This window comes from Pinus tabuliformis, chromosome 8, assembly GCF_031772625.1.
Source record: "Pinus tabuliformis cultivar Carrire ecotype Pingquan chromosome 8, CPIR1, whole genome shotgun sequence".
Classification (NCBI taxonomy): domain Eukaryota; kingdom Viridiplantae; phylum Streptophyta; class Pinopsida; order Pinales; family Pinaceae; genus Pinus; species Pinus tabuliformis.
The window spans coordinates 698,130,447-698,156,772 of record NC_142294.1 but is presented as its reverse complement, the minus strand read 5'-3'; positions in this window follow the sequence as shown (position 1 = coordinate 698,156,772).

The window sequence follows — 26,326 nt, the reverse complement described above, 5'->3', positions numbered from 1 at the left end:
AAATCTTTCTTTAAGTCATGAAAAGTGTTTTATGATGTTTACTGAAGGGATTGTTTTAGGACATCATATTTCAGGAGATGGGATCAAGGTTGATAAATCCAAAGTTGAAGTCATCTCTAAGTTACCTGTTCCAAATTGCCAAAAGGATGTTAGAAGTTTTCTTGGATTTACTGGGTATTACAGAAGATTTATTGAAAACTTCACTAGGATAGCATCCCCTCTTTTCAAATTGCTTACCAAGGACTGTGAGTTTAAGTGGGATCCTGAATGTCAATCTGCCTTTGAAGCTTTAAAGTCTAGAATATCTGAAGCACCCATCTTAAGGGGGCCAAATTGGAAACTCCCTTTTCACATCTCTACTGATGCTTCAGATACAGCTCTAGGAGCTGTTTTGGGACAAAAGGATTTGATCCCTTATGCCATTTATTACACAAGTAAGAATTTGACTCCTACTGAGTTAAACTATACTGTTACAGAAAAAGAGTTCTTAGCTGTGGTACATGCAATCAACAAGTTTAGACATTACATAACCGGCTATGAAACCTTTGTCCATACTGATCACTCTGCCATAAGATATTTAATGAACAAACCTGTCACTAATGGTAGAGTTACAAGATGGCTTTTACTTTTGCAAGAATTCAACATTACTGTGTTAGATAGACCTGGAAAGCAAAACACAGTAGCTGATTTCTTGTCGAGAATCCAAAACACTAATGAGGATTCTCCAGTAGAAGATAAGTTTCCAGATGAATACTTGTTTGCAGTGACTACCAAGACACCTTGGTATGCGGATATGGCTAATTATCTTGTTACAGGGAAACTTCCTCTACACTTATTTCCTAATGAGAAAAAGAAAATTATTCGGGAGAGTTCACATTATTCTTGGATTTCTAATGAATTGTTCAAAACAGGGCCAGATTGTATAATCAGAAGATGTGTGCGGGAAGATGAAATGCCTGACATCCTTAAGGCATGTCATGATGAACCATGCGGCGGGCACTTTGCGGACAAGAGGACAGCCTATAAAATCCTTTCTCTAGGATATTATTGGCCTTCTCTCTTTAAAGATGCAAAGCAGTATGTTAAAAGGTGTGACAGCTGCCAAAGAGTTGGGAAACCAACTCCTTCAAATGAAATTCCTCTACAGCCTCAGGTATGCATCGAACCCTTTGAGAAATGGGCTCTAGATTTCATTGGACCAATTAATCCACCATCAAAGCAAAAGAAATATATACTGGTTTGTACTGATTATGTTACTAAGTGGGTAGAAGCAAAAGCTTTGCCTTCTGCCACTGAAAATTCAGTTGTTCAATTTCTTTTTGAGGATATCTTCACTCGTTTTGGTGTCCCAAGGGAAATTGTGACAGATCAAGGCAGCCAGTTTACATCTAATTTGATGGAGAAGCTGATGGAGGAATATAAGATCAAGCACAGAACATCTACTCCCTACCATCCGCAATCTAATGGTCAAGTGGAATCTACCAATAAAGTTCTTGAAGGCATTATCACCAAGACTGTTCATCTTCATAGAAGAGATTGGGCGGAAAGGCTCCCTGAAGCCTTATGGGCCTATAGGACCACATGGAAGAACACAACAGGACATTCCCCCTATGAACTTGTTTATGGGAAGGAAGTCCTGCTTCCTATTGAGTTCCAAATCAAGACCTTCAAGATGGCAGTCCAATTAGGAATGAGCCTCTCAGAAGCTCAAAGACACAGAATGGACCAGCTAAATGAGCTAGATGAAATGAGACAAGATGCAATCCTAAGGACCGATCTAGTTCAGCACCAAAGATCTAAATGGCATGATCGTCATATCAAAGAAAGAAAGTTTCAGAAAGGAGATTGGGCTCTATTGTTTGATTCAAAATTCAAAGACTTCAAAGGAAAGTTTCAAACTCATTGGCTTGGGCCATATGAGATTGATGAAGTCTTTAACAATGGAGCAGTTCGAGTAAAAACTATCGATGAATTTCACACTCCTCTTATTGTGAATGGCCACCGCTTGAAAATCTATCAGAAGCCATTCTCAAAAGAAGAGTTTGTCAAATTGTTCAAAGGAGATTCTGCAATCAGGCGGGTGGAGAAGGATTCTTCTCCTCCATCAGCCTAAAGCTTTGGTTTTTGAAAAAAGAAAAAAGAAAAAAAGAAAAGAATAAATGTATGAGCCTGAAAACCAATCTCTGATTGGCAGTCTCATACAGAAAACTTGAGGTGAAAATCAGGGTCACCTGACACCTCATGTTTTCTAAAGAAAAAATTCCCTTTCTTCCCTTATTTCATTTCATTTCATCATCACCACCATTTCACCCACTATTTCATCCATTTTCCACTCCACCTCATTTGTTTTCATTCATCCATCCACCCACTACACTCCATCTCATCAATAAAGTCATTTTTTTTACAACTAAAGTTGCTTTTGTGCAGTTGGAGGCTACTACTGCAGATTCCGCAGCCATCTGAGGATTCTGCAGCCATCTAATGATTCTGCAGCTCTCTGTACCTGCACAAATAAAAAACATAGTCTGTTTGAAATTTCTCTACAGTAGTAGTCATCAATAATAGTCATGCAAAAATCAGTGAAAGGTTAAGTGGCAAGTTATCAGAGGCAAAACTAAGCGGGGAATCTGAGGTATGTTTCAAATCCTAAGCTAACAATTATTCCATTATGTAAAGTTCTCTAAATTATGTTTCTTGCCACTAAATGTAATGATTACTAGCCATGAGACCATATATCCACGTATCATCCACGACTATTAGTCCTTAATTACCATGATTTTAAATCTCACTTCCGGCTGCCTCTTCCATTAAGATCTCGTACTTAGGTGACGTAACCTAATGTACTACGTCTCCACTCACGCAGCCAAGTGTAATTTCGAAGCCGAGATCTAAGGACATAGCCGTTGTTTGTTCATTAACCCTTCTACCCTCTTACGCTCATATCATTTCACTCCCATTTCCATTCGCATGTTTCATTCCATCTACGCTGTTACCACACTCTGTTATGCTGTGCTCACTACGCTGCCATTCACCATACTCTGTTTTTTTCCCTCTCCGCTAATTCGAAACACCAGTGGAGGTCTGTTACGGCTGTATTCAAAGTTGAACCCATAATCCTCTGTGTTGAGGCCGTAAATTCACTGTGTAAGGCCATTTTAAAGCCAAGCTCCAAAACAGAGCCGTGAATTCACTGTGTAATACCCTTGTTGAAGCCGTGTTCCAGAACAGAGTTGTGAATTTACTGTGTAAAACCCTTGTTGAAGCCGTGTTCTGAAACCAAAGCCGTGAATTGACTGTGTGAAGCCGTTTAAAGCCGTGTTTCAAATAGAACAGAGCCGTAAAAGCAAATGGGAAAGCTCTTGAGGGCAGAACCGGAAGGTTCAAAGTTTTTGGAAGGTTATCCTCAGGTCAAGGAGGCTTTACAAAAGGCAAATTGGTTACAATGTGTACAGAAATTCAAAGGCTACCATAAGGAGGTGACAAAGGCCTTTGCAAGGTCCTTCAGAGAAAAAGATGGTCACGTGGAGATAGGAGACTTACAATTCACAGTCAATGAAAGCAGCATAGCTCAAGCTACCTCACTTCCACAGACAGGAGAAAGGTGGTTTAAGAACCGGGCAGTCCAAGATCAGCAGTGGAAACAAATTTTGAAAAACCCAGGTATGGACACAAGTATCTTTACCAAAGGGATTCCGGTTTCTTATGTTAAAGAAGAGTGGACCACTTTACTCTTGTTAGTGCAGAAATTTTTCACTTGTGAAGGCAGATTTGGGGTATTATATGTTTATCATGCAAAGGTTATGATGCATTTTCTAGGTGATGACATTAATCTCCCTTACTTTCTCTTTTCAAGTCTTAAGAAAATGTGTGCAATGGTCCAAAAGAACCCTAGAAATGCTGAAGCACATTTATGTCATCACAGTCTTGTGAAATTGTTAGTAGAGGAGCAATTAAAATCAAAAAGAGACTCATGGGAGAGGTTTCTCATAAGGAACCATTTTCAAGAGTTAGGAGAAACTTCTGGAGGATCCCCTCAAGTGCCAAAAAGAAGTAGAAGGAAAAGAGGAGAGGGGGTTAACCAAGAAACCACTGCCCAAACAGAAACCATTGTTCCTGATACTACTATGCCTGAAACAACTGCCCAAGAGGAAACAATTCAAGACCAGTTTGATGAGGAAACTGATATACAGCATTCTGGACAGGATATTGATCCTGGATTTACTGAAGATGATAACCAAGCAGCCCAAGGAATTATCTCTGAAACCCTTTCAGAACTTGCTCAAGAAATTGCTCAGAAAAGGAAAGAAGGGAAGAAGAAACGTAAGCAAGATAAGGGTAAATCTGTAGTCCAAGAAACTACCCTCATTCCTGAAGATGCTAGTGAGGAAGACACTCAACCCTTAGCTCAGAGAATGGCCAAACTTCACAAAACTGCTCTTTCCAAAAAGGAGACAAAACAGAAGCAAAAAGTACCAAAAGAAAAACAACAGAAGGTACCAAAAGAAAAACAGAGTGCTACCTCTGTAAGAAGGAGCAGCAGATTGCAAAATAGAAAAGTAGGGGCCACAAAGGGTAAACAGTCATTCTTCATTGATTTAAGCTCACCTCAAAAAGGTACTGCAAGTCCTCCACACGCTGAGCACATTGAGACTTCTCCTCCACGTGAGGAAAGTCCGTTTGAACATGAACTTGAGCATGAACATGGATCTGAATTTGATTATGAACCAAGTCCCAAAAAGTCACCTGAAGTGGACCCGGAGCAGCAAAAAGTGTATAATTATCTGGAAACATTGGAGCAAGCAGCCGCTGGCCCTAGTAATGTTCAACCTTTAGAACAACAAGTCCACTCTTTGAAACAGGAACTTTTCGAGATCGAGGTTCTAAATCGACATATCACGCAAGAAAATGAGAAGTTGAAAGAGCAAGCCAAATTGGATAAGATGATTCATGATAAAACCATGTTACATTTGGGCCTGTGGCAAAGAAATAACAAGAAGTTAAGGAAGAGATGCAACAAGCTCAACAGAGCCTTGATCAACCTAAAGTTCAGATGCTTAGTAAAGAAGCCAAGGGTGAATGTGTCTACACAGAGAAAGAAGAGGAGATTGGATGTCTTGGCAGAGGCATCACAGCAGGTTGATTGATCAGTGTTTTTGCATGAGGACATGCAATGCCCTCGTAGTGGGGGTATGTAGAGTCCCTACTTTACACCTTATCCTCCATCATTACCTACTGTTTTCATCACTTTCCTCTCTCTTTTACCTCATTTTCCACCCAGATCATTACATTAGTTGTCATTAAACATGATCAAGTGAGCTTTGCTAATGGATAATTGTTTTGTTTAGTTTTTGACATACTTGCAGGTATTCCGCAGCTTTCTGCTGATTCCGCAGCCATCTGCTGATTCCGCAGCCATCTGATGATCCCGCAGCCATTTTGTTGTTCTCAAGGTTCCACGTGCTATTTTGCAGAATGAGCCACGTGGGCATGTTGGAATATACATGCTCGAGGTTCCTGTGCCATCAGTTCAGCCGGCCACGTCATTTGTACCTCCGGTCAAAGGGGGTCAAGTTTCGGTCAAATAAAGACAGCTCAACGTGGATACGTAAGCTGTTTGATCACGTCGGTGGAAAAGGTGACCTGTCCATGTTTTGAAAGCCGTGGGGGACATGATCTAATGTTAGATTCATTGCCCATATCGACCAGGACCTCCAGCTTGACCACGAAGCCTATGACGTGTTAATTGCACCTTTAATACGCATGACAGTTAGTTCATTTTCTGTTTTTATGTTTACGTACTAGGCCATCTTACAGATGCCTATATATACTTGCGTCTGCGTACGCTAAGGTTACCTTTTCAGATGCTGTAGTGTATGTATTTGTGAGAATTTTGGCACGTTTTCAAACTCTGTTTTTATAAGAGCTGTTCCAGCACTTTTGGATTATGTATCTTTGCATATAAAGTAATGGAAACGCTGTTTTGAAGTCTTAAGAGCATCTGAGTTTTCTGTGGATAATATGAATGGAGGGCCCCTGTTCGTATTAGCCTTGTAAAGTATTTTCATGTTCATATTTCTGCAATTTCTTTATTTCAACAAACAGAATTTCTTTTCTTGAGTAATGTACAACTTGATTTCTCTTTGTTGCTGCAGCCTTTATTTTCACTGATCAAGTTTACTTCTTTGCAGGTTTTCACCCGGGATTAAGTGTGTTGTGTTTGCTTTAAAATCTAATGGTAGTTTCAGTTGTCTTGTTCATGATGCTGCCCTTTTGACTCTGTTTTTCTAGACTAGTTTTAGCTTAGTTTTACAAGTTGGATGCTAACTCATTTATGCTCTCTTTATCATGAATGGCTTATATTTCAAGAGAACAAAACACTAATTAATTGCAGCTTGTATTTGAGTAGTCTTGGCTTGTGATACTAATACTTTTTCCACTGGTTACACATAATCACATATGTAGGAAGCAGTATGTTGGAAAAGGCTTAGTAGTGTTACAATTTGTCAATTAGAGTAGATTAGAGTTTTTATCAATTCTTGGATTTGTTTTCAGCTACCTCCTAATCGTGTTTTACGCAGTACTATGTGGTAGACGCAGGGAGTTAGGAGGAGATAATCATTAACATCAATCCTTGAAGTGATTTTCTTGTTTCTTTTATTTGCAGCAGTATGGATAGAGACTAATGCCATTAGAACGTGGTCATTTACTTTCAAGTCATTTTAATCTATTCATTTATTTCAAGTTCTTTTTCTTTACAAATTCAGCAAGTAATTAGAAATCACCTTCACACACACACACTTTCACTCATCTAGAACTCACTTTTCACACACTTGCACTCATCTGTTTATAATCATCACTCCATCTTAGGAAGATAAGTTAACCATAAACAGCACCCCCAAACGACAAAAGCTCTAAGAAAGTTACTTAAGTACATATAGTACACCCTCACTTCATCAGCTTACGAGCCCCGGGTTGACAATTAATGACCTCAATTTAGGAACACTAAATTGACTAAACAATATAATCAAAGCCGACATAACAATAATAATGTAAGGGCACAATAATAACAATAGTGGGCTTCTATGGGGCACAATAGTAACAATATGGGGATTTCATGGGCACAACAATATAATAAGGAGGTTGTACTAATAATAATAAGGGGTTACACTAGTAGTATAGAGACCTAACATGACTTCTGCTGAAATGAGGTTTTTTTGGTTCCCGTTGTCAACAATGAATTGTAGCAGAGAACCCTTCATCCACATCTGTGAGTGGAAGAGGCATTCCCCCTCCTCTGGATCTCTGTTGGGTTGTGTTATATTTTTTCCACACAGTTAACAGGGGTTTTGAAGGGCACCCGTAACCCCACTTTATGGGGTCAGGGGCAGCGCCCTGAAATTTTTTGGTTTTGGGCCCTATGTTAGGTTGGGCGGACCCACCTATGGTTTTGTGCATGATTTTCGCACATGTTTTTTGGACGCGATGGTTTTTGGTCCATGGTATTGGACGCGATGGTTTTCGATCCATGGTATTGGATGCTTCGGCATGTATAAATATGTATTGTAACATTGAAAGGAACATAATGAAAAATCAAGCTGGTAGTCCCGGTTTTGGGATCCAGTGGGAAAAATCTCTGTGTATATGTGTTATGCTCTTGCATTGTTTATTTTCTGTGTTTTAGAATTCGTATGCAGGTAATTTCTGTATGGGGTTAAAACCTACATTTGGTATCAGAGCAGTTTTGGCTTCAAGGGGATGCCTTTGTTGCTGAGGGGTTTCGCTTGGGCCTGTGGTAGACCCTGTTCAGTGGGAGATCTGCAAGATCGATTCTGGTGGTGAAAGAAGATGTTGAGTAGTGGAAAGATAGAGATTGAGAAATCTAATGGTTAGAGTTTTGAGTTGTGGAAACTCAAGATGGAGGATTTGTTGGTGGATAAAGACTAGTGGATCGCGGTAGATTCGGGTACTAAACCAACGGGAGTGTTCGATGAAGAATGGAAGAAGTTGGATCGGAAGGAAAAGAGCACAATACGATTGTGTGTCTTAGATTCAGTATTTCTGAATGTATCAAGGGAAGATACAATGAAGGCTTTGTGGGACAAGTTAGGGGCTTTGTACCAATCTAAGTCTCTGGTGAATAAACTTTTCCTATGGAAAAATCTGTATAACCTGAGGATGATAGATGGAGACTCGGTGACAGAGCATTTGAATGAATTTAATACTGTGGTAAGTCAGTTAGCATCTGTTGATATTAAAGTTTCAGATGAAGATAAGTGCATCAACTTGCTGTGTTCTCTACCAGATTCGTGGGATAGTCTGGTTATTGCAATAGGTAGCAATGCAACTGCCTTGCATTTTGATGAAATAGTTTCATCCTTGCTGATGGAGGAGATGAGATGGAAAAATATGGAGAGCAAAAATGATGATGCCTTGTCTGTACGAGGGCGGACCTAGAACAGAAACAAAAATAAGTCATCGAGTGGGAGATCTAAATCTAAAGGTGGTGTGTTGGAAATGTGGAAAGGAAGGGCACTACAAAAGGGACTGTAAATCTAAAGTTCCTGACAAAGGAAAGGGATCTGATGAGGCTCCTTCTGCAGAGGCGAAAACCATCTCAGATGAAGGTGGGTATGTGTACCTGGCTTCTTCAAGTACACATGTAGATCATGAGCCCTGGTTGATTGACTCAGGTGTATCCTTTCACTTCACCCCCCATAGAGAGTGGTTCTGCGAGTATGAGAAATATGATGGTGGTGATGTCTTCTTGGGGGATGACAGGAAGGCTAGAATCATTGGTCGCAGAAAAGTAAAGTTGAAGTTGCAAGGTGGAAGGGTTAAAACACTTCCGGGTGTTCTACATATTCCTGCATTGGCCAGAAATATGATTTATGTAAGCAAGTTGGATGATGCAGGTGTAAAAACAGTGTTCGAGAAGGATACCTGCAAGATGGTTCGGGGAGCACTGGTATTGATGCAGGGAGTTTGGATTGGAACTCTGTACAAGCTGCAAGGTAGCATTGTTATTGATGGGTGCAATAGTTCTGTGGTTCCTGAAAGTGGAGCAGAAAATCTAGTGGTCTCTGGAGAGAAGACCATGCTGTGGAATCAAAGGCTTGGACATATTGGAGAAAAGGGCCTTCAGATACTTCATGGTAAAGGTATGGTAGAAGGTATGAGTAATAGCTCTCTGGATTTTGATTTCTGTGAAAATTGTGTATATGGGAAGCAGAATCAGGTGAGTTTCCCCTCTGGTAGTAAGAGGGCGAAACAGATATTAGAACTTGTGCACAGTGATGTGTTTGGACCTGTGAAGGTTCCATCACTAGGTAAGTCTGTGTACTATGTATCATTTATAGATGACTTCTTAAGGAATACATGGGTATACTTCCTTAAGAAGAAATCTAAAGTCTTTGACAAGTTTAAAGAATTTAAGGCTCTGGTGGAAAATCAGACAGAGAAGAAGATAAAGGTGCTGAGGACAAATAACGGTGGAGAGTTTTGCGGTAAGGAATTTGAATAATTCTGCAAAAAGTGTGGTATAGCACGACAGAAGACTACTCCATATACACCTTAGCAAAATGGAGTTGCAGAAAGAATGAACAAGACATTGATGGAAAGGGCAAGAAGCATGCTCAGTGGTGCCGGGTTAGGATAGGAATTCTGGGCAGAGGCAGTGGATACTGCTTGTTACCTGGTCAACAGGTCACCTTCATCAATGTTGGAGGATAAGACTCCACAAGAGGTATGGATTGGTAAGAAACCCTTTCTTTCACATCTGAGGGTATTTGGATGTGATGCATATGTACATGTTCTAGAGGAGAAACGAACCAAGTTGGATAGCAAATTTGGAAAATGCATCTTTATTGGGTATAAGGATGGTTTAAAGGGTTATAAGCTTTGGAAGCTAGTAACAAGGAAGGTTGTGTACAACCGAGATGTGGTGTTTAGAGAGGTGAAAGATGTTATTAAACATGAAGTCCAACCAAAGGAACCTGAGAAGATAGAGTTTGAGCTAAAGGAGGAAGAACTAGACTCTACAATAGAGGAGGAATAAAAAGATGAAGAGCCACAAACTCTGGCTGTGAGGAGATCAGTTCGAGAAAGAAGGTAGCCAGAAAGATATAGTCCATCTGCTTTCTATTCAAATTTTGATTTGTCTGTTACTGACGATGATCCCAGAACTGTGAAGGAAGCAGTAGATTCAGAGGATGGAAAACTCTGGAAAGAGGCCATGGTTGATGAAATGGCATCTTTGCACAAAAATGAGGCTTGGGATCTGGTGGAGTTGCTGACTGGAAGGAAACCCATTGGCAGCAAATGGGAGTTCAAGAAGAAGACAAATACAAAAGGAAAGGTGGAGAAATACAAAGCTCGGTTGGTAGCAAAAGGTTATTCCCAGGTGCCGCGAATTGATTTTGGTGATATTTTTTCTCCTGTTGCCAAGGTAACTTCTATTAGATTACTTTTATTTGTTGCCGCTGCTTTTTATTTTGAGGTACAACAGATGGATGTGAAGACAACATTTCTTCACGGGGATCTGGAAGAGGAAATCTACATGAAGCAACCTGAATGCTTTGCGGTGACGGGTAAGAAAGAAATAGTATGCAAGTTAAAGAAGTCTCTGTATGGGTTAAAATAGTCACCAAGGATGTGGTATAAAAAATTTGATACATTTATACGGGGACTTGGCTTCACCAGAAGCAAAGCAGATCACTGTGTGTATTTTAAATTAATTGGTGACCGTGTTATTTATTTGGTATTGTATGTGGATGATATGTTGCTGGTTGGAAATGACAAAGAAATTATCCAGGATTTGAAGACCCAATTGTCCTCCAAATTCGACATGAAAGATCTTCGTGTTGCAAACTATATTTTGGGCATGGAAATTAAAAGAGATCGGGAAAAGAGGAAGCTCTGGTTAAACCATAGAAGTATGTCAAGACAATACTGCAGAGGTTTAAAATGCAGGATAGTAAACCGGTGAAGGTTCCTATTCCTGTATGTGTGAGGTTATCTGCTGAACAATGTCCCAAGAAACAAGAAGAGGAAGCGGACATGTCCCATGTTCCATATGCAAGTGCAGTCGGTAGCTTGATGTATGCAATGGTCTGTACTAGACCAGACATTGCACATGCAGTGGGAGTATTGAGCAGGTTTATGTCAAAACCAGGAAAGGAGCATTGGACAACAGTGAAGCGGGTTTTCAGGTATTTGCGTGGCACTAGTGATTATGGTCTGTGCTACCAAGGAAGACCAGGATTGGACAGAGTGTTGGAAATTCGTGGCTTTGTTGATGCAGACTGGGTTGGAGATCTGAATCAGAGAAGATATACAAGTGGGTATGTGTTTAACCTATTTGGAGGTGCAGTCAGTTGGATGAGTAAGAAACAATTTGTAGTGGCACTATCAACTACAGAGGCAGAATACATGGCAGCCACTCATGCAAGCAAGGAAGCAGTTTGGTTGTAGAGATTGTGTTCAAGTATGGGGTTAGTACAGGAAGCTATAAGGATAGAATGTGATAGCCAAAGTGCAATTTTCTTGGCAAAGAACCCTGCATATCATTCAAAGACAAAACACATTGATGTTCAGTATCACTTTGTGAGGGATATGATAGAAGACAAAAAGGTGTTGCTAGTAAAGGTGGACACTTTGAAGAATACTGCAGATGCATTGAAAAACTCTGTGAGCTCTGAGAAGTTATCTTGGTGTAGAGAGACAATGGGCATTTCAGGGCTGGGAAAATGACTAAGCTCTCTTGTGGTCCCCTGTGGAAAGAAAACAACAAGTGGGAGAATGTTGGGTTGTGTTATATTCTTTCCACATAGTTAACAGGGGGTTTGAAGGGCACCCATAACCCCACTTTATGGGGTCCAGGGCAGCGCCCCAAAAAATTTTGGTTTTGGACCCTACGTTAGGTTGGGCGGACCCACCTATGGTTTTGTGCATGATTTTCACACATGTGTATTGGATGCGATGGTTTTTTGGTCCATGGTATTGGACATGATGGTTTTCGGTCCATGGTATTGGACGCAATGGTTTTAGGTCCATGGTATTGGATGCTTCGGCATTTATAAATATGTATTGTAACATTGAAAGGAACATAATGAAAAATCAAGCTGGTAGTCCCGGTTTTGGGATCCAGCGGGAAAATCTCTGTGTATATGTGTTTTATGTGTTATGCTCTCGCATTGTTTATTTTCTATGTTTTAGAATTCGTATGCAGGTAATTTCTGTACGGGGTTAAAACCTACAATCTCCAGGCTCAATTTTTTGGATCTTTATGGTGGCCACGGTGGCACTGGGCTCTACATCAATGATATGCTTCCCTTTGTTAGCCCCCTTATCAAGTTCTGATTCAAAGTTGAGACCCGCGTCTAATTCGGAAGCCTTCAGCTTCACCACTAGTGACTGCTTGGCCTGACACTCACTTTTATTGTGAGTGGAGCTCTTATGGAACTCACACCATTTTCCCATGTCCTTCTTCGTCTTTGTGGTGTTGTTCTTTGCTTGCAGCTTCGGCGGGTTGTCCTGGGTAGCCTCGCCTTGGCTTGGTCCCTTGTTCTGTGGTTTGGGGGCGCCTTTTCCTTGCTTTGGATTCGCAGCTCCAAAGTCCCACTTCTTCTGTTTAAACTTCTGCTCAATCTTTATAGTGTAATGATACGCCATGCCGAGCTAGGAAATGTCCAGGAACTCCATCTCGTCCTAGATGTACTTGTGTAGATAGCTGTGGTACTTGAGAACCAAATGCCGCTCAGTATCCTTGATACCCAGCTTCATGCAAAGGGTATGGAAAGTATTTGTGAACTCCGACACATCTTGGTCCCTTCCCTACCGTAGCGTGGTCCACTTTATGTATTTATCTTCATAGCTCCCAATAGGGTAATACTTTTCCTTAGTGGCGTCTCGAAAAGAATTCCAAATGGGTGCAACTGAAAACAATGAGGGTTCACCCTCGTCTTTTTGTTCATAGTAGGTTTCCCACTAGTCCTCGACGTGTGGGGTGGATTTGAGAAGTGAAAACGTAATCTTTTCCCGATTGGAAAAGTCATGAACTGAAAAATATCCTTCCAATATATTTAACCATTTATCTACGATGTCTGCATCTATCAGGCCTTCGAATATGGGAATATCAAAGTTAACTTGTACCTTAAAAGGAGTGGCGCCTCCAGAGTGGCTTCTGGATGAAGATGCACCGCTTATGGGTAGCCATCGAAGGATCTGGGCAGAGTTATCCATCATCGCATTCCTCTGTCGCTCGAGAGCTTCTTTGAGCAAAATTTTGAAAGGATCTCCTGCCCCCTCATCTTTCTTTTCTTCCGCCATGCGAGTTTGTCAGGTTTTGCGAGGCTGATCCCACAATGGTTCAACCAGATCGAGCCCTAATTCATTATACCCTAACCTCGTTGGGGATATGAAAAGAAAAATAAAGAAAGAGCAGACCACTCTGATACCACTGATCCGAACTTAAACAGGAACACAAAAAATTACATATATAATCATAAACACAGAGATGTGGTAGAAAAACACTTCATTTCATTAATGGAAAAATATTGAACTATGCTTACAAATAGAATGGAAATAAGATAGCTTGGGCGATGTTAGCTTATCTCTGAGGAGAGATGTGGCGGTTACATGCCTCTGAACTGTGTTACAATGAGGCTCAAAGGCCTATTTATTATTGAGAAACAATGGAAAACCCTAAACATCCAGAAACCTAACCCTAGGAGATGAAGTGCCAAAACTGTTGGCCCTGTTTGGGTAAATTGGTATATCAACTTCTGGGGGTTGTGAATTTGGCATACGATCTCCGTTTGGCTTTCATAATACCCAGTTTCGAATATTTCAAAGAGAAAGCAAGTCTAAATTAGGCATTTTTGGTCCCTCTGTTTTCACTAAAAACGCCGTTTATGGCCTCAAAACAGCTCCGAAGTTTAGGACCCGAAAAACTGCCAAAAATAGTAAACTATGCTACAATTAAGGTGTTAGCGCTTGAAATTTCACCTCAGGCTGAGAAAGGTAAAATCCAAGGCAACATCAAACCACTTAGCCTCGTAGCTAGCCTTACGGGGCAGGAGAGGGCTCTCTCCGGTCTATCTCGGTAGGGATCTTCAACGGGTGAGATAACCAATAAACAACACTGATTTTAGGCTAGTAAACTGATAAAAGGTTTGATATGAGATTTTTAGGATTTTGGTGGAAAATCGGGAAAAGGCAATTTTGGGTGCGGGGATTGGACACAGTTTTTGCAGGGGGTTCTTTGGGGCAAGGTAGGAGACTATATTGATGCCTTTGAATTAAGTAAATGGATAGGAATGACCGATGAGGGGCTAAAGAGAGCAAGAAACCTTCAAGAGTTCTCTTTAGACAGATGAAAACATAAATATTAAGCAAACTTAAAAGCAGAGCATGGCAATCATGAATTCTACTTTAACACTTCATTTGCCTAATTTGCAGAAGGAAAAGTAAGGAGATGATTCACATAAAAAACTTACAAGTACAAAGGGAAACACACCATCAATACATGTAACCACAGGAATCCCAAAAAGGACTGCAAAACCCTGGTCTTTCTTCCTTTGCCAAAATTGCAGAGATACAATGAGTAATACAATAGAAGCTTTCGCCCTCAAGAGTCCAACCATGAAAATGACCAAGAAAGTACATAATATAGGTAATCTAACATCTTTCCTTGCCTCTAGGGGTCAAGCTCATCATCCTAGGATCTATTTCAACCAATTCTAAACTGAGCACTAAAATCTAGGCAGTCAAAACAACTTGCCTCTATAAGCTAGGAAACCAATTCATTCATTAAATGTTTGCTATTTCATGAATGAATCTTCTAGAATAGGTAAATAAGTGTCATGTCAACATGAAAATAAATTAATTACATCAAAGAGGGTGAAAAATCCCATCACAAGTCAAAACTGGTCAAAGCTGGGCGAATTCCTGAGCTGTAGATGAAAAATTGGCAAACTTTCCCAACAGGTCGCGCCCTGATCCTGAACAGGTCGCGCTACTTTGGAGCTGCTTTTGAGGCACTTCCAGGTGTCCAAATGAGGCAAAAGTGGGCTTTTTGGAAAGGTCCGGATGTCTACTTTCCAACCCAAGTGGAATTTCTGAATTTGGTGGCCATTTTCCGCTCCAAAATTGCAATCTCCCAAGACTGCTTCCTTTGTGTCAAAAAGGTGGCAGAAAGTTATTTTTTGCTTGTTTCTTGACTTTCTGGAGGCCCAAAACTTGGTGAAATTTCTTGGAAATTGCTGAGAAAGTGTATCTTTGCATGAAAAATCCAAAAATGCTGAGTTTTCCCAAAAAGGAGTTGCCCAACGAAAAGGTCGCGCGCCGTTGGTGGAGAAAACCTGTTTTTTGCCCAAAAATTCACAAGTGACCAAAAATGCTCAATTTTTTTTTGAAATTTGTGCTGAAGTTAAGTAATTTAGTATCATGCTCCTTCAAGGAAGCCTCAACCAAGATGTGGAGGGGATCGGGCCTTTTCCTTCGTTTTAGTGCTTTGGCCAACCGCCCTTGGATCACCTTCATTTTTGCCTTGCATACGTGCATTCGGGCCATATAGTGGTTCTTCATGTTCCGGAGCAGGTCTTTATCTTTGTTGGCCTTGGCCAGCAACCTCTCCAAATGAGCATTGACCTGGAGAAGCATAGCCTCTCGCTCAACGGGTACGAAATCACCGGGTCTCTTGAGCGCCAAGTTGCGGTCTTCATGGATCCTCCGCAACTCATCAAGAGTGTGCTCCTCTTCAAGTTACTTGTTGCGCTGCTCTAAGTAGGTGATTGTCCAATTTGCCATTACCAGTCTGTGCTGCAACGAGTCATTTTCAGCCTTTAGGTGCTGAATGATCTCCTCTGACTCTAGGCTAGGAGAAATGATGTCAAGATCAACAACCTCTATGTCTAGAACACCTGATGGCCCCTCATCAATCTTGGGCTGCTTGCCTCTCTCTGGTACCTGTGCTGCTGAAGAAGGTGAGGCCCCTTCCACCTGGTGTGGAGATAACACTCGCTGAGTTGATGAAGAAGGCGAGACCCCTTCCACATGGTGTGGAGATAATACTCGCCTAGCTGATGCAAATAAGGCCCTGTGGCCTCTCTGATATGTGACCAATGGAGGAGAGCTGACATGTCTGGTATCAGGGATATCATGCTGCTGTGATGGTCCTCCCTCCTCATGAACAACCTCAGGGGGTGGTGATGCTGGTGCAGTGAAAAAATCTCGAGAGATAAAATCTTCCCATGTGATACCCTTCTGAGCCAACTGATGTATGACCACAAGCTGGATGAAACCATAATGATATAGGCTCCTGTATTGTTGTACTGGGCTCCTTCTCTGCATCAAGGGCACCATCTTCTCAATATTCTGGCACAGGAAAAAAGGGATGTTCATCATCCGTACCCGTGTGAAGTGTATCAACAAGCGAATATGGTACGAATACACACATGAAAATCTGCCCTCACAGGTGAAATAGCGCATGATAAGCCTCATCAGGGGAGCATACTCATCCCTCAAAAATTTGAAAGGAAATACACCAGTCATGTGCCTCTTATAGGCAGGTTTAATGTAGGGCTCATACTGAAATATGTCCAATAGTTTGCGCTTGTTGAACACTTCTCCAACATTAGGTATCCCTGTTGCTTGAGCAATCATCTCAGGTGTCAATGTAAAATCCACCCCTGCAAGGTTCACATGCCCATCATGCAAATGCAAAACAAACAAGCGGGCCAATTCCCTGTGATGCTGAATTTGAGAGATCCTCTCGCAAAATTCATAACATGACTGATAGCGGAAACATGTGACTGCAATTGGACAAGCCTGCAAATCGGTCAAAGAGGTGGGCTCCTCTCTCCTATGGTGACCACTCTTACCACCCCTGTGAGGCCTCCTTTGTACCTCAACCTCTGGAGTTGACTCACGGTCATCACTTTGCTCATAGTCGGTTTCGGTTTCTGACATGGTTTCGAGAGCAAAGTGGCTGGAATGTACTGCTGCTTCTGCTAAAAAATCTGCTATTTTAATTGTTGAAATGTTGTTTCAAGGGGACAAATAGCACAAGGGAAATGTTAGGGGAGGGAGACTTTTAAGGGAAATTGGGAAAAATATATGAAATAGGGAGTTTAAGGGAAGGAATCATGATATATACCCCATCACACAATTATTAGTTTGCAAAGGTTTTATGAGAGGTAGGGTTTAGGGTTAGATTCTTGATTTTTAGGAATAGGGGTAGGGTTTTAGGGCTTTTGGTATTTTTGGTAGAGAGATTGAGTATAAATGATGAGGGAGGTGGAAATGGGATGTAAGGAAAAAGTGGGGGTGAAAAGGATGACCTTGAAAACAGCAAGACAAACCCTAGCCTTACTAACACTTTGACATTCTTAAGCAAATATACATTGGACTCATTATTTCAAAATGATGACTTTAAAATACATTCTCATGCTTTTCAAGCTTTGGCAAACAATGTATTTTAATGATGGGAGGCCTACCTGCAACCTTGAAGCAATCCGGGGTTGTTTTGCAGTTTACAGGCGAATTTTTGTGGAGGAATTCCCAACAGGTCGCGCGCAAGGCTGAATGGGTTGCGCGCGCCCAACAGGTCACGCCTGTGCTTTTCTTGAACTGCGATGGGCGCCTTGACACGTCGCGCTCACCCAACATGTCGCGCACAGGCTTGAACGGGTCGCGCGCGGGCACTCTATGCAATTTCGCCCAATTTCTCTTCAATCACTCTTCACTATTGCTTTGAGGCACAATGATGACTAAATGGAGGGAGAGAGGAGCTTTGTAGGCTCGATTTAAATTAATTTCCTTTCAAACCTTCTTTCTAATGTTTATATCATGACACTTTTTCAAAACTTGAATGCTGCTGATTTTATGGTTTTCTTTTGTCCTGAAATTGGTTGAACTGATATTTTTTCTTGAAAATTTTTGCAGGGATAGCTGCTGAGGAATCTTGGCAAAGGGGACCAGGGCTGCATGCTGACTTTCGAAGAATTTTGAATTTTTACAATTTTTTTCAAAAATTTGAGAAAATGACCTTGGGCTTTAAAAACAATGTTTTTAAATCCAAGGTAAAAATTAACTGTACAAGATGAAATCTTTTGAAGAAATACTTTGATAGTCATCCCTCTGGCCTGCTGGGCATTTATTGACTTTTAAAGACATGACCTTAAAGATAAATTGGACCTAAACCCTAGACCTAGGACTTTTGACCTCAAGTCAAGACAAGTAACCTTGAAAGAGTTTATTGACTGAAAAAACTTGATCCAACAGTGCCAAGAGGGGAATAAAGACACCAGCTCCTCCATTAGGGTTATGGCATGCCTAATGGAATGCAATGAGATGACACTGATGAGACACCTACTTATGCAAATGCAAAGAGCTTTGATCGCTGATGGAGGGCTGCTAGACCGACTCTAACATAAGGAAACCGAAAAACTGAAAGAGATAGTGTTGCAGGTCCAAGTGGAATAGGCGAGTGCCACCAATATCCACCTAGATCATTCCTCCCCCCTTAGGAAGCAATGATACCCATTGCATTGAGTGCCTCCATGAGACGGGGAAACTTCTACTGAACTTGGTCCCCGGTGAGACACTTGCCTTGGTGAAGGAGTTGGCCAGCTTTGACAACTCGATATAGTTGGATCTTCTGTTGGTGAGTGCTCTTCATCTGTGTGTCCAAGATCCGATTATTGATGGCCTGTTCCATGCAGTTCGAGTTTAGCTTTGTTTTTGTGAGCTGTTTTGCAATGTTAGATGTGTCCAACAATGGTGGGAAGTATGGACGAAGGCGATCTACATTGAACACTGGGTGTAGACCAAGGAACAATGGGATGCTGAGCAAGAAGGCATTGTCACCGACGGTCTTGGTGATGGTGTATGGCCCATATTGGAGCGGGCGAAGCCTATGATGGGGCCCAACAATGTGCTATTTTTGCAAATGAAGCCAAACTTTGTCGCCCACTTGGAAATTTTGCGGCACTCAATGTTGATCATGACATTGCTTGTACTTAGCATTGGACCTGTCCAATATATCAAGGACCTGTTGGCGGATGTCTTGAATGCGCCCAATGAAGCTATTCACCCTTTCAGCGTTAGAATTTACGTGAGACAAATCTACTTGAGTGGCTGTAAATGGTATGGCCCCATCAATGGGGCATAATGGCTGCAATCCCAGCACTACCTGAAAGGGGCTGTGGCCTGTTGAGCTGTGGAGAGATCTGTTGTAGCTGTGTTGGACATAGCAGAGACTTTCATCCCATGTGCATGGATGCTTCGAGTTTTACATGCGCAGAATGTGTACGATCATTTTGTTGACAACCTCTGTATGACCACCAGTTTGGGGATGAAAATCTATAGACTTACTGAGTTTTGTATCGAGCATCGACCAGAGACTTAACCAAAATGCAGTCAGGAATATGCTGTCCCGATCTAAGATAATGGATTATGAGATCCCAACGTGTACCCACACCCGCTCAAAGAAGAGCTTAGCAATGGCCTCTACTGAGATACTCTTCTTGCAGGCCACCATGATTTCCATCTTAGAGAATTTGTCGACGACCATGAAAAAACAATTATTGCCCTGCTTAGTGGAAGGAAGGCCCGACATATAATCCATGGAGATAGATTCCCAAGGCCGACTAGGAGTAGGTAGAGGAGTATAGAAGCCTTGCTTCTAGATGGCTGGTTTGGCAATGGTGCAGGAGGTGCAGGATCTAATGTACTTCCCAACATCCTGACGAAGTTTCAGCTAATAAAAATACTTTTGCAATACCACCACTGTTTTCTCTACTCCAAAATGTCCAGTGATCCGACTATAGTGTGCCTCCCAAATCATCTTGGCACGCTCACTTGAAGGAACACATATGTGTCCCAAGTGGAATAACAGTGCATCTTGAAGGTGAAAATTTGGAACTTTCTTCCCTTCCAGGAGTGTTTGGTATATGCTGCCGAATTCTGGATCGCTCTTGTAAACATGTGGCGACCCCGATGTCTCGTGTCCACACGAGTCGAGCATAGTGATCAGTGCCAAGAACGGTGGTCTACTGATGCAATCAATGGCATTATTGGTGCTGCCCTTCTTATACTCAATGTTCAAATGGAACTGTTGCAGATAGGTGGACAATTTCTGATGGCGATTGTTCTGCAATTTCCATTGTGTCTGTATGAACTGTAGAGGTTTGCGGTCTATGTGGATGACCGTTTCCTTCCTCATAATGTAATTCTTCCATTGATGAAAGACCTGCACAATGGAATACATTTCTTTGTCGTAAGTGGGGTACTTTCGGTCTGTGTTTGAAAGTGTCTCACTGTGGTAAGCCACTGGATGCCCATGTTGAGTAGGAACTGCCCCAATAGCATAGTCGGAGGCATCTGTCTCAATCTCAAATGGTTGTTGCAAGTCTGGTAATGTGAGGACTAGTGAAGAACATATGCGATTCTTCAACTCAGAGAATGCTCGCTGTTGGGTTTCCGACCAAAAACAATTTGATTTCGCTCCACCCTTGGTGACTTGACTTAAAGGCCAAGCGATATGAGAGAATATGAACACGAACCTGTGGTAGAAATTGGCAAGACCCAGAAAGCTGCGGAGCTCTGTTAGAGTGGTTGTGGCTGGCCAATATTAAATGACTTGTATCTTGCATGGGTCCACATGTATACCCTCCTCATCAATGATGTACCCCAGATATTGAACCTGGGTCAGGCAAAAGGTTCATTTCTCCAAGTTATCACACAACTTGTGTTGTCGAAGGGTTTGAAGGACCTGCCGAATATGGTGGAGGTGTTCTTCCCAACTCTGGCTGAAGATCAAGATGTCATCTAGATACACCACCATGAATGCATGGGTGAAGGGCCGCAATATGTTGTCCATCAGTCTCATGAAGGTTGCAGGGGCGTTTGTCAATTCTAATGACATGACCAACCATTCGAAAAGGTCCTCCTTGGATTTGAAGGCAGTCTTCTACACATCGGAGGGTTCGATAGGCACCTGGTGATAACCTGAATTCAAGTCAATCTTGCTGAAATACAAGTACGGTTGTCCTAACAACTTTTGATGAAATGAGGTTCTTTTTGCTCTCGCTATCAACAATGAATTGCAGCGGAGAACCCTTCACCCACATCTGTGAGTGGATGAGGTGTTCCCCCTCCTCTGGATCTTCAGGCTCAATTTTCAGGATCTTTGTGGTGGCCACAGCGGCATTGGGCTCTCCATCAATGATATGCTTCCCTTTGTCAGTCCCCTTATCGGGTTTTGATTTAGAGTCAGAACCTGCGTCTGATTTGAAAGCCTTCAGCTTGGCCACCAGTGACTGCTTGGCCCGACACTCACTTGTATTGTCAGTGGAGCTCTTATGGAACTCACACCATTTTCCCGTGTCCTTCTTCGTCTTTGTGGTGTTGTTCTTTGCTTGCAGTTTCGGCGGGTTGTCCTGAGTATCCACGCCTTGGCTTGGTCCCTTGTTCTGTGGTTTGGGGGCGCCTTTTCCTTATTTTGGATTCATAGCTCCGAAGTCCTACTTCTTCTATTTAAACTTCTGCTCAATCTTTACAGCGTACCGATACGCCGTGCCGAGCGAGGAAATGTCCAGGAACTCCATCTCGTCCTGGATATACCTATGTAGATAACCACAGTACTTGCGCACCAAATGCTGCTCAGTATCCTTGATACCTAGCTTTGTGCGAAGGGTACGGAAAGTATTTGTGAAATCCGACACATCTTGGTCCCTTCCCTGTCGTAACGTGGTCCACTTTATGTATTTATATTCATAGCTCCCAATAGGGTAATACTGTTCCTTGATGGCATCTCAGAAATAATTCCAAGTGGGTGTAGCTAAAAATAGCGAGGGTTCACTCTCGTCCTTTTATTCACAGTAGGTTTCCCACCAATCCTTGAAGTGTGGGCTGGCTTTGAGAAGTGCAAACGTAATCTTTTCCCGATTGGAAAAGGCATGAACTGAAAAATATCATTCCAATAGATTTAACCATTTATCTACGACGTCTGCATCTATCAGGCCTTCGAATATGGGAATATCGAAGTTAACTTGTACCTTAAAAGGAGTGGCACCTCCAGAGTGGCTGCTGGATGAATATGCATCGCCTATGGGTAGCCGTTGAAGGATTTGGGCAAAGTTATCCATCATCGCATCCCTCTATCACTCGAGAGCTTCTTCGAGCAAAATTTTGAAAGGATCTCTTGCCCCCTTGTCTTTATTTTCTTCCTCCATGGGAGGTCGTTGGGTTTTGCGAGGTCGATCCTGCAATGGTTCAACCAGATCAAGCCCTAATTCCTTATACCCTGACCTCGTTGGGGACATGCAAAGAAAAACAAAGAAAGAGCAGACCACTCTAATACCAATGATACGAATTTAAATAGGAACTCAACAACTTACCTATATAATCATAAACACAGAGATGTGGCAGAAAAACACTTTATTGCATTAAAGGAAAAACACTGAACTATGCTTACAAACAGAATGGAAATAAGATAGCTCGGTCGATGTTAGATTATTCCTAAGGAGAGATGTGGCGGCTACATGCCCCTGAATTGTGTTACAATGAAGCTCAAAGGCCTATTTATTATTAAGAAATAATGGAAAATGCTAAACATACACAAACCTAACCCTAGGGGATGAAGAGCCAAAACTGTGGGCCCAATTTGGGTAAATTGGTACGTCAATTTCACGGGGTCGTAACTTTGGCATAAGATCTTCGTTTGGCTATTATAATACCCTGTTTTGAAGATCTAGAAGTGAAGGATGATAATAACAGGCAAGCCATTTTGGGACGTTTGCGATCTCTCCGTTTTCCCTAAAAACGCTATTTAGGGCCTCAAAACAGCTCGGAAGTTCAGGACCCAAAAAACTGCCAAAAATAGTAAACTGTGCTACAATTAAGGAAACTGAAAAACTGAAAGAGATAGTGTTGGGGGTTCAAGTGGAATAGGTAGGTGGCCACCAATATCCACCTGGATCATTCCTCCCCCCTTAGGAAGCAATGGTCCCCATTGCGTTGAGTGCCTCCATGAGATGGGGAAACTTCTGCTGAACTTGGTCCCTGGTGAGCCACTTTCCTTAGTGAAGGAGTTGGCCAACTTTGATAACCCGATATAGTTGGATCTTTTGCTGGCGAGTGCTCTTGATCTATGTGTCCATGATCCGATCAGTGGTGGCTTGTTCCATGCAGTCTGGGTTTAGCTCTATTGGTGTGAGCTGTTCTGCAATGTCATATGTGTCCAACAATGGTGGGAAGTATGGCCGAAGGTGATCTACATTGAACATTGGGTGCAGACCAAGGAACGGTGGGATGCTGAACTCGAAGGCATTGTCATTGACGGCCTTGGTGATGGTGTATGGCCCATATCAGAGTGGGTGAAGCTTGTGATGGGGCCCACCAAGGTGCTCTTTTTGCAAATGAAGCCAAACTTTGTTGCCCACCTTGAACTTGTGTGCACTCGATGTTGATCATGGCACTGCTTGTACGTAGCATTGGACCTGTCCAATATATCATGGACTTGTTGGTGAATGTGCTCAATGAAGCTGTTCACCCTTTCAGCTTCAGACTGAACTTGAGCCAAATCTACCTGAGTGGCTATAAATGGTATGGCCACATCAATGGGGCATAATGGCTGAAATCCCAGCCCTACCTGAAAGGGGCTGTGGCCTGTTGAGCTATGGAGAGCTCTGTTGTAGCTATGTTGGACATAGGGGATACTTTCATCCCATGTGCGTGGATGCTTCGAGTTGTACATGCACAGAATGTGTACGACCATTCTGTTGATAACCTCTATTTGGCCATCAGTTTGGGGATGGAAAGACGTGGACTTAGTGAGTTTTGTATCCAAAATTGACTAGACACTTGACCAAAATCCATTCAGGAATCTTCTTTTCCGATCTAAGATAATGGACTGTGGGATCCCAAAGTGTACCCACACTCGCTTAAAGAAGAGCTTAGCAATGGCCTCTACTGTGATACTCTTCTTGCAGGCCGCCATTATGGCCATCTTAAAGAATATGTCAACGACCACGAAAACGCAATCGTTGCCGTGCTTAGTGTAAGGTAGGCCCGACATATAATCCATGGAGACAGATTCCCAAGGTCGGTTAGGAGTAGGTAGAGGAGTATACAAGCCTTGCTTCTTGATGGTTGGTTTGGCAATGGCGTAGGCGGTGCAAGATCTAATGTACTTCCAAACATCCTGACGAAGTTTCGGCCAATAAAAATACTTCTGCAATACCACCATTATTTTCTCTACTCCGAAATGTCCAGCGACCCGACTGTAGTGTGCCTCCCAAATCATCTTGGCATGCTCACTTGAAGGAACACATATGTGTCCCAAGTGGCATAACAGTGCATCTTGAAGGTGAAATTTTGGAACTTTCTTCCCTTCTAGGAGTGTCTGGTATATGCTGCCAAATTTTGGATCACTCTTGTAAACATGCAGCCACCCCGACATCTCGTGCCCATAGGAGTCGAGCAAAGTGGTCAACGCCATGACCGGTGGTCTGCTGAGGCAATCAATGACATTATTGGTGCTGGCCTTCATATACTTAATGTTCAAATGGAACTGTTGCAACTTCCTTTGTGTCTGTATGAACTATAGAGGCCGGTGGTCTGTGTGGATGGCCGTTTCCTTCCCCATAATGTAATGCTTCCATTGACGACATGCCTGCACAATGGAATACATTTATTTGTCGTAAGTGGGGTATTTTCAGACTGTGTTTGAAAGTGTCTCACTGTGGTAAGCCACTGGATTCCCATGTTGAGTAAGCACTGCCCCAATAGCATAGTCGAAGGCATCTGTCTCAATCTCAGATGGTTGTTGCAGGTATGGTAATGTGAGCATTGGTGAAGAACAAAAGAGATTCTTCAACTCGGAGAACGCTCGCTACTGGGTTTCCAACCAAAAGAACTTTTCTTTCACTCTGCCCTTGGTGACTTGACTTAAAGGCCAAGTGATATGAGAGAACCCCAACACGAACCTGCGGTAGAAATTGGCAAGACCCAAAAAGCTGTGGAGCTCTGTTAGAGTGGTTGGGGTTGGCCAATCTTGAATGACTTGTATCTTGTATGGGTCCACATGTACACCCTCCTCATCAATGATGTACACCAGATATTGAACATGGGTCTGGCCAAAGGTGAATTTCTCCAAACTAGCACACGGCTTGTGTTGTCGAAGGGTTTGAAGGACCACCGAATATGGTGGAGGTGTTCTTCCCAACTCTGGCTGAAGATCAAGATGTCATCTAGATACACCACCAAAAATGCATTAGTGAAGGGCCGCAAGATGTCGTCCATTAGTCTCATGAAGGTTGCAGGGGCGTTCGTCAATCCAAACGGCATAACCAACCATTTGAAAAGGCCCTCCTTGGATTTGAAGGGAATCTTCCACACATCGGAGGGTTCAATAGGCACCTAGTGATAACTTGACTTCAAGTCAATATTGTTGAAAACGCCATTTAGGGCCTCAAAACAGATTCGGAAGTTCAAGACCCAAAAAACTACCAAAAATAGTAAATTGTGCTACAATTAAAGAAACCGAAAAACTGAAAGAGGCAGTGTTGAGGGTCCAAGTGGAATAGGCAGGTGGCCACCAATATCCACCTGGATCAATACTGCTGCAACTCTCACACTTAGTCATAGTGATTAGTTAGTTCATTAGGAATAGCTTAAATTCACTCAAACCTAACCAAAAACAATAAAATGATATCAATGAAATTCTTTTACCTCATATCAGGGTCTTGGTAGGTTTAGGACAGTGATAGTGATAGAAAGGTAGGTGTAGGAGTACTTTCTTTGACAAAAATGGAAAAAATGGAGGTGGAGAATGGTAAAATTGGGGACAAAACAAGGCACCAATATCCTCCCATGCCTATTTGGATGCATGTCCTCATTCATCTACTACAGTATGCCAAATAAGAGGAACTGCGGTCAAAGACTAGCAGTCTTGACCAGAACTTTGATCCCATGTTTAACCAGTGTAGAACATTTCTTGAACTGAAGGGCCAATCCTTATGCACTCAGCTTCTAAGTGAGTCTAAACCTCGATGCCTTCCAACGCAACAACTGCCTTTACTTCCTTTTCAGCTCATCATTGTAGGCATACAGTCTCAGATTAGAGTTCCTCACCTCGTGATTGACCTGTCTTACATAATGAAACAAGACTTTATATTTATTAGCTTGTTCTTAGAGTTTAATAATCTTCTTTTGCAGTTTGACAAGTCGAATCTTCAGGTTCTCTTCTTCATCAAAAGTTGGAGTTTTTGTTGGTGTTGTCGATTGTTGAGATGCACTGCCTCCAGGTGCTTTACCAATGCTT